We start from the raw sequence: 17,118 nt of genomic DNA on the forward strand, positions 1-17,118 counted from the left end.
GAGATTGTCTGGGACTATCTTATTTTTTTTTTACTTTGGGCCTAATACTAACAGACAAGTAGTTGCTAACTACCTGCCTGTTGTGACTGGTGCGGATCTCTGCCAGCACGGAGCAGTCACAGATCTTTCCTGCCGGCGATTCTATAGCTTCCGTTGAAGTCACGTCAACAGAGGCGCAGCTTCTCTTTCGAGCTGGTCTCATGACAATGCGTTTCTGCCGATATCATGCTGATTGTGCCAACTACTCTTTGCTCCTCTGTCTACAGCATAGCCCAGAAGAGAAAGAGCTCTTCTGTTGATGTGGGGCAGCAGATTGATCACACAGTTGAGGTCTGTGACTGCTCAACTGGCTGGTAGAACAGGCAGATAGTTAGTGACTACCTGCCTGTTAGTTCTTAAAACCATAGTTAAAATAGTCATAATCCCTTTAAGCCGATATATTATAACTTCATTTTACCTCTTTTGGATGGACATGTCTTTTTGAACTAAAGCTGTCCATCATTAAAAATTCCCAATTATTAACTGCCATAGAAAAGTGCAATAGTTATAAGTAGCTACTCTATACATTTAATGTTAAGTAGCCAAATTCTCTCCAAAATGTCTGTAAACCTTTATTTTTCTTGATCTTAATAATTCTATTTTTCTATAGCAGATGAAAATTAAATATTCTGCAACATAAAAACAAACTTACAGAATCTTCAATTTTTTTACTGTATTGTTGAAAGTCAGCATTGGAGTTCGCTGATAGGTTGAGTGAAGAAGGTATATTTAGTATTCTTAAAGGAGGGCTGATGGTGTTCAATGTGGGAGACTTTCCTATAAAAGAAGAAATCAAATACAGTCTATATATTTCATACAAATTTACATAGAACACATGCTATAAATTTAATAAGTTGAAAAAAAAAGAAATTAGAAAATGATTGAGAATATACAGGATAGTATAGTTAAAGGCTAATCCAGGACTTATGTGTTGCAGATGTGTGACGCCCCTGGACTATTCAGGTCGTCATAGGGTACTGCACAAACTGCCCGCCCCGTGCAGTATTCAACCCCCATGGTTCTGGGTCTCTATCCTACAGTGCTGCCTCCATCAGCATTCACTGGACCTACAGGAGTCGGATCCCTGGTCGCAGGGGATTGAGACTTGGTGCCTGGGACCCATCAAGGAGGATGGTCAGCAGCCTGGTCTTATCACCGGTCCGGGACCGAAGGCATGACGGGGTACACGGACCTTAGGTCGGGGAGAAGCTTCAGGAAACCCGGCAATTAACCTGTGGAGGACAGCGCCTTTATGGACTGTTCCCACCAGTTCAGAGATCGGGGGCACTAGTGCAATGAGGAAGATAGGGCTTTCCTAGCTAGCAGCCCACTGAAATCCCAAGCGTGAGCTCCTGAGAGCAGGCTCTTTCCCTTAGTCACAGTAGGGAGCAGGGCCCGTGTAACGGGGGCAGGGGGCGCCTCAGGGGGTGTAGTCGGGTCCCCTCGCCTTGTGGGCCGCAGGCTGAACCCCGGCCCGGCCGTCACTTGCAAAACAGGTGTCTTGTTGGGGCAGAGTGTGGATGCATGGGGCCCATTCATGACAGCGTTCTTTCTGTGCTCTCCAGCTCCTTCTTCACTTTCAGGAAAGAGACAATTGCAGGCAGCCGATAAACCAAACACCGATTTATTAAACAAAGCTTCCATCTTTTTGTTTGCAACAGGTTTACTTTAGTATGTTACAGGTTACAGGTCCTTTTCTACAAAAACGGTTTCCTTTTCTCTACGGGCACTTTTTTTTGCCTGCAGGGGACATATGTTAACCCCCTAGTAGCTGCGCTCTAACCCGGATTTACTGTAGGGCAGATCCAGCACACACTACCGGCTCTGGATAAGTTCTCACCTCTCCACTTCTTTGTCAGGGCACTAACCTTCGCCTGCAGGGGCCACTTGTTATCCCCCTGATAGCTGCACTCCACTCTAGTACACACCACCGGCACCGGACTAGTCCCAACTCTTCCCCAGTTTCTCATGGGTTTCCTCTGCTTTCTAGCCAAGAGTACTCACTCAGGCTGACTGCCTCGTCTCACTCCCACACTCTGCCCCGTCACCTCAGACCGAGCTTGCTCGCCTCTCACATCTCACTGCACACTGGACTCTGCATTCAGAACCCTTCCTTCCCCACCTAGGCTGCCCTGCCCCCTTCCTTCCCTGCCACTGTTACCAGGGGAACCACTGCTCTACACTGGCACCTAGTGGGGAAACAGTTTATGACAGGTAACATTTTACCATCAACATTTACAATTTGCCACCATACTACTGTGGCGTCTTCAGGGGGGGAAAAACCGCTCCTTCACACTAGGGGTCCGTCCACCTCTTACACCCGGATACCTCCAAGCTACCGGGCCACAACGGACAATCTAAAACTTAGTGAAGGAGGCAGGTTACGGACCATCGGCAGCACTGTTGGGGACGGGACCCGAACGAGCTCCCCTCAAGAGGCAGCGGCGTTCAGAGACTTGGTTTACCCTGTTGTCAGCATCTGCTTCATTGCTGAGTGAGTACCCGACTGACCCCTGCACTGCGTCCCTGCATCATCATCCAGAGTCTCGGGGCCTACCTCTACCCGTGGAGGGTAACGTCATCTAGCTGCCCCACTCCGTCACCCCGGGTATCCCAACGGAAGCAGTGGTACTCCCAATTACCACACACCATGGGTGGCATCACGAACTATACCAAATCCACTGTAAATACTCCCTTTCCATTTCAGTGTGGCCCTAAGGCCCTGGGTCCGGAAACCCTCGAGCCACGAGCAATCACTACCCTCGCATCCGAGCGGTTCGATCTGCTGCAGGGGCGGCATGGACGTATCTGTAGTTTAGATCTTCAATATCAAATCATTCGAGACCTTCTGCCCCCACAAAGGAGTGGACACAGATAGAAAAGGGCCCCTGTGAAAGAATCATATATGGGCCCTTTGCAGTCCAATCACTCATTGCAAGGCACAATGCCACCTGCATTAAAAGAGGAAAATAGGCCTGCTCTTGGGCTCTTGTGTGGCTGCACAGGTTGTACCGTTGGAATGTCCACCCCTGTCCCCACTGATCAACTGATGTACACAGTGGACAGAGTGGGACACAACAGCTCCATACACTGCTTAGTGGCCATTCTCAAGTATTGCAGCGCAGCTCTTTCATAAAGGGGTGGTTCACTAGTTAGCATTACTGGCCACACTGATATAACTTTGAGAAAAAAGACTTCTCTTGAATATCTTGTGTTGGCAATAGTTCCTGAGAGTGGCTCTATTGCAGTCCTCTCATCCCAATCGCATGACCCCCATGCTTCGTGACCTCTGATGTCCGATGATGTCACATCAACTTCCAGTTGACCTGACATCACTGAGGCGGCCCCAATCTCCCTGAGTGACTGGGCTGTGGGCGGCGTTTCACCACTCAGTACAGACTGTCACTAGCATCTAAATTGATAAAACGTTTTTTTATTGATGGTATAATAAAAACATAAACACAAACATTTGTTAAAAATCAAGGCAAGGGGAGCTGATCACTCCCTGAGGAAGCGGTGTGAAACACGTGTTGGAGTGGCTGGCAGGGGAGCAGTTTTGTACTACTAATATGACAGCAGGTCTGGTATTGTTATGAGCCAAGCACTTTAATGGGCAGCGATCTATGTAGACCATTTGTTACTATTATATGGGGATGATGTTAGCTGCCTAGTTAATGCTCTTGTTGTACATTGAAGTTGTTATGTGGCCTGCTAGGACTAAGGCTATTTAATATATATGGTTCCTATTGTGGCTGTAGTGCATGCTCCCCTTGCCTTGATTTTTAACAAATGTTTGTGTTTATGTTTTTATTATACCATCAATAAAAAAACGTTTTATCAATTTATAAGCTTTATTGGGATAATTTGGTTTAAATAGCTGTTGGTTTATCCCGATTGGATTTTGAATATTTGTGATTTATGGTCAACTCTTCTAATTTTGGGTTTATGTCACTAGCATCTCCCTGCTCCCTTCTTCACTGCAGAGTGCCACAAATTGAAGACATGCTGGGCTGTGATGAGCAGTGAAACACCACCCACAGATCAGTCACTCACAGAGACTAGGTCCCGCTTCAGTGGTGTCAGGTGAACTGGAAGTTGACATGACATCAATGGACATCAGAGATCACGGAGCACGGGGGTCAAGCGACAATGAGCAGACCGCAATAGCGCCACTCACAGGCACTATTGCCGACACAAGGTATTTGAGAAACATCTTGTTTCTCAATGTTATATCAATGTGGCTTGGAAAACTAAGTAGTGAACTACCCCTTTAAGTGAAAAGGGGCTGGGTTGCAGTACCAAGGATAGTCACTATGCCATTTCTAGAGCTTTGTGCTATTACAGGGGTCATGCACATAGTCATATAGCAGCTCTGTGTTATCGCTACATTGTTTGATGTAAACCTTACATAACTATATAAAGAGCTATAAAAGTTGTCTTACCTTGAACCATAAGTGTTCTGGGTCCGATGGTGAAATTAGCATTCTGTCTGTTTGATAGAAAGTTACCAAGAGCTACATCCGCATCAAAGAACAAAGTAGTAATAACAGGAAACACCAAATTGGTATTAGTCCATCCACTGACGTTCCTGAAATATAGATAGAAAACGGTTAATGTTTCTCATTAATATCTAATTTTATGACTTAATTTGTCTATAAAGTTGATGACACGCAATATGCAATGCCTGACATTACTCACGTGAATGTCACAGTTACATTTTCTGTGGTTGTAATGTTTGGCATCAGTAATAAAGTTTTACTGACCTGAAAAGTAAAAATAAAATTCAAAATATGTAAAAAGTTTTCAATAGTAATAATTTACTGAGCAAAATTATTATGCTTCTGTCTGCTATTAAAGAGAATCTGCATACCAGGAAGGAAAGGGTTAAATGCGCGCTGCCATTGGAAGAGATAAGGATGGATGAATAAAGTAGCTTATTAAAGGGGGCTTTACACGCTGCGATATCGTTAATGAATTACTGTCGGGGTCACAGTGTTTGTGACGCACATCCGGCGTCATTAACGATATCGCAGTGTGTGACAAGTACGAGCGACTTTAAACGATCGCAAAAGCGGAGAGGTCGTCCTGAAACTAAAAATCGCTCTCTGCTTATTAGCGATGTTGTTCCTTGTTCCTGCGGCACCACACATCGCTGTGTGTGACACCGCAGGAGCGACGAACATCTCCTTACCTGCGTCCACCAGCAATGCGGCAATGCGGAAGGAAGGAGGTGGGCGGGATGTTATGTCCCGCTCATCTCCGCCCCTCCGCTTCTATTGGACGCATGCCGCGTGACGCCGCTGTGACGCTGCATGACCCGCCCCCTTAGAAAGGAGGCGGATCGCCGGCCAGAGCGACGTCGCAGGGCAGGTAAGTGCGTGTGACGGGGGTAAGCGAGGTTGTGCGGCACGAGCAGCGATTTGCCCGTGTCGCACAACTGACGGGGGCGGGTACGCTCGCTTGCGATATCGCTAGCGAGATCGCAGCGTGTAAAGTACCCTTCAGTCTACCAGTATTCCTCAACGCCAGTTCTCAAGAGCCACCAACAATTTATGTTTTTAGAATTCCCTTAGTACACAGACACTAATTAAATCACTAGCATGGGTAATAATTTCACCATCTGTGCATTGCGAAGGAAATCCTGAAAACATGCACTGTTGGCAGGTCTTGAGGACTGGAGTTGAAAAACACTGGTCTACTCATTTTAACGCATGAGGCTTCTTAAGAAGAAGATTTATGTACTGAAGAAAAAGCCTTATGCTTTGAAATATGTAGACTCAATAACTACTTTATTCATCCATTCTGATCTCTTCCATTTGCAGCGTGGATTTAACCATTTCCTTCCAATTATACTGCTCTATACATTGACCTCTACACAGGCTGGCAGCAGCAAACCTGAAATCATGATCTGTTGGGGGCCCTGATGACTGGAGTTTAGGAAACACTGCTCTAAAGGGATTGATGTGTTATTTACTAAAAATTAAGCTGAATGCCTGATTGCCATATGATAAATAAGTCAGTCCAATCAAGAATTTGGAGACGCTTCAGATTAAGGGTAGGTTCATACGAGCGTATAAAAAAAATCGGCCTAGAAAAGTGGTACAATTTTTTTCTCCCTGTATACGCACAATCTGGTTTTCCTCAGCAGCTATTAATCATTTACAGTTTCCTATGCTACAGAATTGGAATGTAGCTGTAAAAACCAGATCCCATACTGTGGCACCCAATTTTTTTCCCGCACCCATAGACTTGAATGGGTAAGTCTCATCTGTATTCAGAGTAAAATCATGGCATGCTGCAATTTTTTTCACAGATAGCTTTTGTAGGTGAAAAAAAATCGGTCATCTGCATTGCTCTACTGGATAACGTACCAGTGTGCTATCCGGTAAAAAATCAGATAGCACATGTCCATTTTATTTGGTCATCTGAACAAAACCCAAAGACAATTTGATCACATCTTATTTCTGCCTACATGGCTTGGCGGCCATCTATAAGGACTGAAAGGTCTGAGAATGTCATCAAAAGTCCTATCCTCAGGGAACATCAATTATACCACATAGTGTAGGAATACTGGGTTGACAGTGTGAATTGACCCTATAGTGTCTCTACCTATTTGGTTAGATAGATGTAATTCACATATGACTTGAGCATAAGGGGCAATAACCTTCTGATATGTTCCCTTTAAAAAAAGTTAGATATATTGCATTATTGTTTACAACCATGGTTATCAGTAGAGGAATTAAACTTTTACCAAGAAACTGAACATACCCAATTAATTGCCTGAGCTCTCAGAATATCTTGGGATGATTCGTTATATGGCGTCTTAACTAGAAAACTGATTGGAACATTGAGCGGAGATAGGTTAGTCACATTAGTGCCTGAAAAAAAAAATAATGGAGAGACAGACATTTTATTAGTTTTTTCCTCTTTCTAAGATTCTATCTATCATTTGTCAAGGTCAGGTTAGAAAATTGGAATCAGATTAGAAATTAATAATCTTTAATGCTACAATGTTAAAATAACAATATAAAACAGACTTTAAGCATATGCACGGCATGCTGAAGTATATATTTCAGAGTGGAAGAACATGACTGTGTACAGAATGTTATTGTAAGTACAAATGATGACAATGTAATGTAATTGCCTTTCCAACTAAGCCACTGAAGGACCCACTCATGCTCAGGCTCACCCTGGGACATACAGTTGGTGACCTGAAGACATACAGTTAGGTCCAGAAATATTTGGACAGTGACACAATTTTCGCGAGTTGGGCTCTGCATGCCACCACATTGGATTTGAAATGAAACCTCTACAACAGAATTCAAGTGCAGATTGTAACGTTTAATTTGAAGGTTTGAACAAAAATATCTGATAGAAATTGTAGGAATTGTGCACATTTCTTTACAAACACTCCACATTGTAGGAGGTCAAAAGTAATTGGACAAATAAAACAAACTCAAACAAAATATTTTTATTTTCAATATTTTGTTGCGAATCCTTTGGAGGGAATCACTGCCTTAAGTCTGGAACCCATGGACATCACCAAACGCTGGGTTTCCTCCTTCTTAATGCTTTGCCAGGCCTTTACAGCCGCAGCCTTCAGGTCTTGCTTGTTTGTGGGTCTTTCCATCTTAAGTCTGGATTTGAGCAAGTGAAATGCATGCTTAATTGGGTTAAGATCTGGTGATTGACTTGGCCATTGCAGAATGTTCCACTTTTTTGCACTCATGAACTCCTGGGTAGCTTTGGCTGTATGCTTGGGGTCATTGTCCATCTGTACTATAAAGCGCCGTCCGATCAACTTTGCGGCATTTGGCTGAATCTGGGCTGAAAGTATATCCCGGTACACTTCAGAATTCATCCGGCTACTCTTGTCTGCTGTTATGTCATCAATAAACACAAGTGACCCAGTGTCATTGAAAGCCATGCATGCCCATGCCATCACGTTGCCTCCACCATGTTTTACAGAGGATGTGGTGTGCCTTGGATCATGTGCCGTTCCCTTTCTTCTCCAAACTTTTTTCTTCCCATCATTCTGGTACAGGTTGATCTTTGTCTCATCTGTCCATAGAATACTTTTCCAGAACTGAGCTGGCTTCATGAGGTGTTTTTCAGCAAATTTAACTCTGGCCTGTCTATTTTTGGAATTGATGAATGGTTTGCATCTAGATGTGAACCCTTTGTATTTACTTTCATGGAGTCTTCTCTTTACTGTTGACTTAGAGACAGATACACCTACTTCACTGAGAGTGTTCTGGACTTCAGTTGATGTTGTGAACGGGTTCTTCTTCACCAAAGAAAGTATGCGGTGATCATCCACCATTGTTGTCATCCGTGGACGCCCAGGCCTTTTTGAGTTCCCAAGTTCACCAGTCAATTCCTTTTTTCTCAGAATGTACCCGACTGTTGATTTTGCTACTCCAAGCATGTCTGCTATCTCTCTGATGGATTTTTTCTTTTTTTTCAGCCTCAGGATGTTCTGCTTCACCTCAATTGAGAGTTCCTTAGACCACATGTTGTCTGGTCACAGCAACAGCTTCCAAATGCAAAACCACACACCTGTAATCAACCCCAGACCTTTTAACTACTTCATTGATTACAGGTTAACGAGGGAGACGCCTTCAGAGTTAATTGCAGCCCTTAGAGTCCCTTGTCCAATTACTTTTGGTCCCTTGAAAAAGAGGAGGCTATGCATTACAGAGCTATGATTCCTAAACCCTTTCTCCGATTTGGATGTGAAAACTCTCATATTACAGCTGGGAGTGTGCACTTTCAGCCCATATTATATATATAATTGTATTTCTGAACATGTTTTTGTAAACAGCTAAAATAACAAAACTTGTGTCACTGTCCAAATATTTCTGGACCTAACTGTACCTAGGCTAAGTTGTCAGTCTAGTTGGCGCTTGACTTTCTTGTCATCAGGATAAATGGCAGGACAACTCCTTGATTCAGTGCCATCTTGTTGTGGGTTTTTCATTAGCAATACCTGTTATATACATATATATATATATATATATATTTATATATAATTTTTGTCTTACTCACCATTTGAGTTGATGCTATCAGTTGCGAGTTGTAAATCCCCAACAGAACTATTGCTCTGGAGACCGCTGATCAGAGCCCGTATGGTATTGTCAGGAGAGGGAACAGGGACACTAGCATTCTCAAATTCAAGCTCAGTTGTAGCAATCACAGATCCTTTACTGGAAAAGAAAGTTACCAACAATAAAGACTTCTCCAAGCTATAGATGCCCTCTTCTTCCATTTCTTTGTACTTCAATGCGTATCTTAGCCAAACATCATTGGTGCAGTTAAATGTAGCACAACATGTTACAATATTTGGTTCTTGTGACCCTTGAATACCGATTCATATTGTCATAAAAAAACACTATTCTGACTATAATTGCCCAAATACATTAGATATTGTATTAGAAAACTAGATTAAACGGAACCAGACAGTAGGTTTTTGCCACCTCATCTGAGAGCAGTATGATATAGGTAAAGAGGCCTTGAATCCAACCATGTAGCACTTAGATTACTGGGTGCAGCCATTCTGACACAATTGTTTTTAGTTTTAGCCATTGAGCAGAGCTGAAATAGTTGCCCCGCCCACACTACGCTGTGTATACAAAATCTATAGACAGTGAGCTACTACCGTAATTACAGATGGGGCATGCCGAACTTGAGCTCATTATTCCTCAGTCCAAATTATAACCTATGAAGCTAAAAAAGCAGGTAAACAACAACAATACACTTTGTGATAAGCGACTCAAAGCTGAAATCTCTGTGTTAACCCTTGCAGCATGCTGTCTTCAGATTACATAGCAAAAACCTGCTGACAGATTCCCTTTAAGCTGTAGATCCACATTTACTATTTTTTTTTTAATTATACTATATACAGTGCCTACAAGTAGTATTCAACCCCCTGCAGATTTAGCAGGTTTACACATTCGGAATTAACTTGGCATTGTGACATTTGGACTGTAGATCAGCCTGAAAGTGTGAAATGCACTGCAGCCAAAAAAGAATGTTATTTCTTTTTTTTTTTTTTTAAATTATGAAAAGTTTAATCAGAAGGTCATTTATTATTCAACCCCTCAAACCACCAGAATTCTGTTTGGTTCCCCTAAAGTATTAAGAAGTATTTCAGGCACAAAGAACAATGAGCTTCACATGTTTGGATTAATTATCTCTTTTTCCAGCCTCTTCTGACTAATTAAGACCCTCCCCAAACTTGTGAACAGCACTCATACTTGGTCAACATGGAAAAGACAAAGGAGCATTCCAAGGCCATCAGAGACAAGATCGTGGAGGGTCACAAGGCTTGGAAGGGGTACAAAACCCTTTCCAAGGAGTTAGGCCTACCTGTCTCCACTGTTGGGAGCATCATCCGGAAGTGGAATGCTTATGGAACTACTCTTAGCCTTCCACGGCCTGGACAGCCTTTGAAAGTTTCCACCCGTGCCGAGGCCAGGCTTGTCCGAAAAGTCAAGGCTAACCCAAGGACAACAAGGAAGGAGCTCCGGGAAGATCTCATGGCAGTGGGGACATTGGTTTCAGTCAATACCATAAGTAACGTACTCCACCGCAATGGTCTCCGTTCCAGACGAGCCCGTAAGGTACCTTTACTTTCAAAGCGTCATGTCAAGGCTCGTCTACAGTTTGCTCATGATTACTTGGAGGACTCTGAGACAGACTGGTTCAAGGTTCTCTGGTCTGATGAGACCAAGATCGAGATCATTGGTGCCAACCACACACGTGACGTTTGGAGACTGGATGGCACTGCATACGACCCCAAGAATACCATCCCTACAGTCAAGCATGGTGGTGGCAGCATCATGCTGTGGGGCTGTGTCTCAGCCAAGGGGCCTGGCCATCTGGTCCGCATCCATGGGAAGATGGATAGCACGGCCTACCTGGAGATTTTGGCCAAGAACCTCCGCTCCTCCATCAAGGATCTTAAGATGGGTCGTCATTTCATCTTCCAACAAGACAACGACCCAAAGCAAACAGCCAAGAAAACCAAGGCATGGTTCAAGAGGGAAAAAATCAAGGTGTTGCAGTGGCCTAGTCAGTCTCCTGACCTTAACCCAATTGAAAACTTGTGGAAGGAGCTCAAGATTAAAGTCCACATGAGACACCCAAAGAACCTAGATAACTTGGAGAAGATCTGCATGGAGGAGTGGGCCAAGATAACTCCAGAGACCTGTGCCGGCCTGATCAGGTCTTATAAAAGACAATTATTAGCTGTAATTGCAACAAGGGTTATTCCACAAAATATTAAACCTAGGGGTTGAATAATAATTGACCCACACTTTTATGTTGAAAATGTATTGAAATTTAACTGAGCAACATAACTTGTTGTTTGTAAGATTTATGCATCTGTTAATAAATCCTGCTCTTGTTTGAAGTTTGCAGGCTCTAACTTATTTGCATCTTATTAAACCTGCTAAATCTGCAGGGGGTTGAATACTACTTGTAGGCACTGTATATTACTTATAACAGTATTTATTCTGGAAACAATTTAACAAACTTTTAGTTTGTTAAATTGCCTCCAGAATAAGTTGCATGTCTTTTAATAAATTTTTCCCATTGAAAACTATTTCAGTCAGAAACTAGTATGTACATCTGTTCACAGATTCGTGATGAAATGTATCCTACATTTTTTTTGTTCAAGCATTCGGAATCACCTTCAAAATCACACTTTTCATGACAGTTTCCACAACGGTCTAGTGCTGAGAAAAATCACAACTTTTGTGCACATTTTTTTGAACATTTATGGAAAAAACTGCATCACAATGTAAAATTGAAAACATAATATATAGGATATGCTATGAAATTAAATGGTTAAAAATGTTTTACTTACCTTAACGCTTTCACAGTAACATTCTTAAAATTACTAAATCTTTTATTGTAAACACTTTTCAGCTGAAATAAAGGATATATTAAAAAGAATGTTATATTTTCTGTCAACTATGGCGAGCAAAAGAAAGGCAAACTATTTTCACTAAGTATAGTAGTTAATCCAATTTATTTACAACTTAAAGAGATTTTTCCATTTTATAAATAGCATTTTACTAGACTATGATAGGTGGCAATAAACAATTTCCAAATGCATAGTGTGGAAGAATTGAGAAAACAGATCCCCAATATAGGGAATGGGAATCTCCAAATAATATATATATATATATATATATATATATATATAAATATATATATATTCTAGCTGTACTACCCGGCTTCGTCCGGGTTAATAACTGTTAACAAAATAGAATGTATTAACATTCCCGGAATAGAATGTATAAATAGAATGTATTAACGCCCGGGATAGTAACTGTCTCTCTGTTTCTCTCCCATTCTCTGTCTGTCTCCCCCTCTGTATATATCTCTCTGTCTCTCTCTCTATCTCTTTGTCTGTCTGTCTCTTTCCCTGTCTGTCTCTGACTGTCTTTGTCTCTTTCTCCGTCTGTCTCAATCTCTTTCCCTGTCTGTCTATCTATCTCTTTCCCTGTCTGTCTATCTATCTCTGTCACTTTCCCTGTCTGTCTCTTTCCCTGTCTGTCTCTTTCCCTCGCTTTCCCGGTCTGTCTCTTTCCCTCTTTCTCTTTCCCTGTGTCTGTCTCTTTACCTGTCTTTGTCTGTCTCTTACCCTGTCTGTCTCTTTATTTTTCCGTTTCCCTTTGTCTGTCTCTGTTTCTTTGTCTGTGTCTGTCTCTTTCCCTGTCAGTCTGTCTCTTTGTCTGTGTCTGTCTCTTTGTGTCTGTCTCTTACCCTGTCTATGTCTGTTTCTTACCCTGTCTGTGTCTGCCTCTTTCCCTGTCTGTGTCTGTCTCTTTCATTGGCTGCATTGTGACACGCCAACATTCCATATAAGGGCGTGGCTGCGCATTCTTCTGAAGTTCTGGCTGCACTGTGGCTCCCAACTCCATTCGCTTTAATGGAGGCAGGTTTTTTGACGAATAACTGTAAAGCGCGGGGTTAAAATTTCCCCTCAAAACATAGCCTTTGACGCTCTCGGGCTCCAGACGTGTGAGTGTGCAAAATTTTGTGACTGTAGCTGCGATGGTGCAGATGCCAATCCCGGACATACACACATACATACACACATTCAGCTTTATATATTATATATATACAGTTAGGTCCAGAAATATTTGGACAGTGACACAATTTTCGCGAGTTGGGCTCTGCATGCCACCACATTGGATTTGAAATGAAACCTCTACAACAGAATTCAAGTGCAGATTGTAACGTTTAATTTGAAGGTTTGAACAAAAATATCTGATAGAAATTGTAGGAATTGTACACATTTCTTTACAAACACTCCACATTTTAGGAGGTCAAAAGTAATTGGACAAATAAACCAAACCCAAACAAAATATTTTTATTTTCAATATTTTGTTGCGAATCCTTTGGAGGCAATCACTGCCTTAAGTCTGGAACCCATGGACATCACCAAACGCTGGGTTTCCTCCTTCTTAATGCTTTGCCAGGCCTTTACAGCCGCAGCCTTCAGGTCTTGCTTGTTTGTGGGTCTTTCCGTCTTAAGTCTGGATTTGAGCAAGTGAAATGCATGCTCAATTGGGTTAAGATCTGGTGATTGACTTGGCCATTGCAGAATGTTCCACTTTTTTGCACTCATGAACTTCTGGGTAGCTTTGGCTGTATGCTTGGGGTCATTGTCCATCTGTACTATGAAGCGCCGTCCTATCAACTTTGCAGCATTTGGCTGAATCTGGGCTGAAAGTATATCCCGGTACACTTCAGAATTCCTCCGGCTACTCTTGTCTGCTGTGATGTCATCAATAAACACAAGTGACCCAGTGCCATTGAAAGCCATGCATGCCCATGCCATCACGTTGCCTCCACCATGTTTTACAGAGGATGTGGTGTGCCTTGGATCATGTGCCGTTCCCTTTCTTCTCCAAACTTTTTTCTTCCCATCATTCTGGTACAGGTTGATCTTTGTCTCATCTGTCCATAGAATACTTTTCCAGAACTGAGCTGGCTTCATGAGGTGTTTTTCAGCAAATTTAACTCTGGCCTGTCTATTTTTGGAATTGATGAATGGTTTGCATCTAGATGTGAACCCTTTGTATTTACTTTCATGGAGTCTTCTCTTTACTGTTGACTTAGAGACAGATACACCTACTTCACTGAGAGTGTTCTGGACTTCAGTTGATGTTGTGAACGGGTTCTTCTTCACCAAAGAAAGTATGCGGCGATCATCCACCACTGTTGTCATCCGTGGACGCCCAGGCCTTTTTGAGTTCCCAAGCTCACCAGTCAATTCCTTTTTTCTCAGAATGTACCCGACTGTTGATTTTGCTACTCCAAGCATGTCTGCTATCTCTCTGATGGATTTTTTCTTTTTTTTCAACCTCAGGATGTTCTGCTTCACCTCAATTGAGAGTTCCTTAGACCGCATGTTGTCTGGTCACAGCAACAGCTTCCAAATGCAAAACCACACACCTGTAATCAACCTCAGACCTTTTAACTACTTCATTGATTACAGGTTAACGAGGGAGATTCCTTCAGAGTTAATTGCAGCCCTTAGAGTCCCTTGTCCAATTACTTTTGGTCCCTTGAAAAAGAGGAGGCTATGCATTACAGAGCTATGATTCCTAAACCCTTTCTCCGATTTGGATGTGAAAACTCTCATATTGCAGCTGGGAGTGTGCACTTTCAGCCCATATTATATATATAATTGTATTTCTGAACATATTTTTGTAAACAGCTAAAATAACAAAACTTGTGTCACTGTCCAAATATTTCTGGCCCTGACTGTATATATATATATATATATATATATATATATACAGTATATATATATACAGTATATATATATATATATATATATATCCTACAAAAATGGGAATTATAAACCCCAAGAAAAAAGAAAATTGAATTTTACAAACAAAAAGAAAATATAAAAGAATATAACAGCTTTTATTAAATGTCTGAAAAATGATACAGAGATATAAAATAGCACAAATAAAATATTTGAGAATGGTCAGTGACAAGAGTCAAAGAAAATGACTGCACATAGGGACCGAAAAGACATTCCAGGACATTTAAAACAAGTTATTATACTCTTTTATATTTACTTTTTGCCTATACAGTTTCATTTTTTTTCTGGAGGTTTATCACTCCCATTTTTGTAGGATATAATAGGTGGTAGTCTGACTTATGGAAGCACCAACAATCCTGAGAATAAATGGGATGCTGTGCTGCTTGGCCTCTGCACATGGCCTCCATGGATTTCATGTAAAGCCTCATTCAAGTAAACAGAGCCAACATCAGTACCCTTCACAGCCAGGAGCACCCTATGCAGGTAAAAATTAGAAGATGAAGTACTACGGAGCTGCAAGCCCTTCTTCTCAGTAGTGGTCAGTGCTTCTAGAGTTTGGACACCCATCATAAAGTGATTGTATGTCCTAGAAATATGCCATCAGATAAGAAACTACTTGAAGAGTTTTTCTACTGCTAGACAATTTCTTAATAATAACTTCCCTGCAGAACATAAATAAAATTCACTTCATACTTACGTTCCAGGTCTATGCTGTTCCTTGGCACTGTGTCTCCTGGTGGTCACCTGACGTTATGTTACATGACCACTGCAGCTAGTCAACGACCACTGATAAGTTGAAGTCTTTACCATTCCATCACAGTAGACTTCTGCTCTGATGAAATACTGAAAGGCTACAGACAATCAATGGCCACTCGTTGACGCAGATGTCATGGGACATGACATGTCATGTAACTGCCGAGAGGCACAGCACCAACATCACAGCACTGTTCTAGGAGGTAAATAAAAGAAATTGTGGAATTGCACTTTTTTGAAACTTTCGCAGGTGGAATTTTTTTTCCTGGTTTCTAGTACAATATTGGGCAGAATGAATGGTGTGATTCAAAAGCATAACTCATCCCAGAAAAAAGCAAAACCTCATATGGCTATATTAAATGGAAAGATCAAAAAGTTATGGCTCTTGGAAAAACAGGAGGAGAAAATTAAAAACAGAAAATCGCCGAATGGTGAAGGGGTTAAGGATATGTGCATACTATTGGTTGCAGAAATTTCCGCATCTCTTGGCAGGAAAAATGCAGCCACAAATTTGGGGCTCAAGCCCTAAATCTGCACCAAATCTGTAGGGAGAAAATGCTCATCATGTACATGACGAATCAGAATTCCCTTCAGGTTTTAGGACAAATATACACTCAAAAATGCATTAAAAAAATGCTATAAAAACGCCAGAAATTCCAGGTAAATGTTAACATTTTATAAGATGGAGCTACAATGGTCATGAAACGCACCAAGGCTTTTACTTCTTCCAGTCTTGTCTCCCAAGTGCATAGTTTAGACAGTGCCCTGTATACAAAGGAACCTTAACACAACAGGAAATAACAACATGGCTACTTGTGCCTCCTCAGGCTTTGGTTACCGCTGCACCGCACGTCTTACTGCTCTATTTTTGGAAATTACTTGTACTTACTTGTCTAATTGTAGAAGGAAGTAGATTAAAAATAAACCCCAAGCTCTACCACAAATTATCCAAGAGTGCTCTAATATAGTTGTGTCCAGAATATACGTAAGTAGTGTCTATGAAGTAAAGTTGAAAAGGTGGTTCACTAGTTTTTTTTCCAAGGCACATCGATATTATATTGAGAAACAAGGTTTCTTTCAAATATCTTGTGATGTTAATAGTGCCTGTGAGTGGCGCTATTGCGGTCCGCTCACTCCTTCTCATGACCCCGGGGCTCTGTGACCTCTGATGTTTTCCAGTTGACCTGACATCACCAAGCCCGGCCCCAGTCTTCCTAAGTGACTAGGCTGTGGGCGAGGTTTCACCGCTTGTCACAGCCCAGTGTTGCTCCTGCTTTCAATGCAGTGAAGAAGAGAGCAGAGAGATACTGGGCTGTGACGCTGGGTTGTGACGAGCGGGGAAACGCCGCCCACAGCCCAAGAAGACTGGGGCTGGCTGCGGTGATGTCAAGTCAACTGGAAGTTGACGTGACATCACTGGACATCAGAAGCCACGGAGCCCGGGGGTCATGACAAGGGGATGAGCGGACCGCAGT

This window comes from Anomaloglossus baeobatrachus, chromosome 4 (assembly GCF_048569485.1).
Source record: "Anomaloglossus baeobatrachus isolate aAnoBae1 chromosome 4, aAnoBae1.hap1, whole genome shotgun sequence".
Classification (NCBI taxonomy): domain Eukaryota; kingdom Metazoa; phylum Chordata; class Amphibia; order Anura; family Aromobatidae; genus Anomaloglossus; species Anomaloglossus baeobatrachus.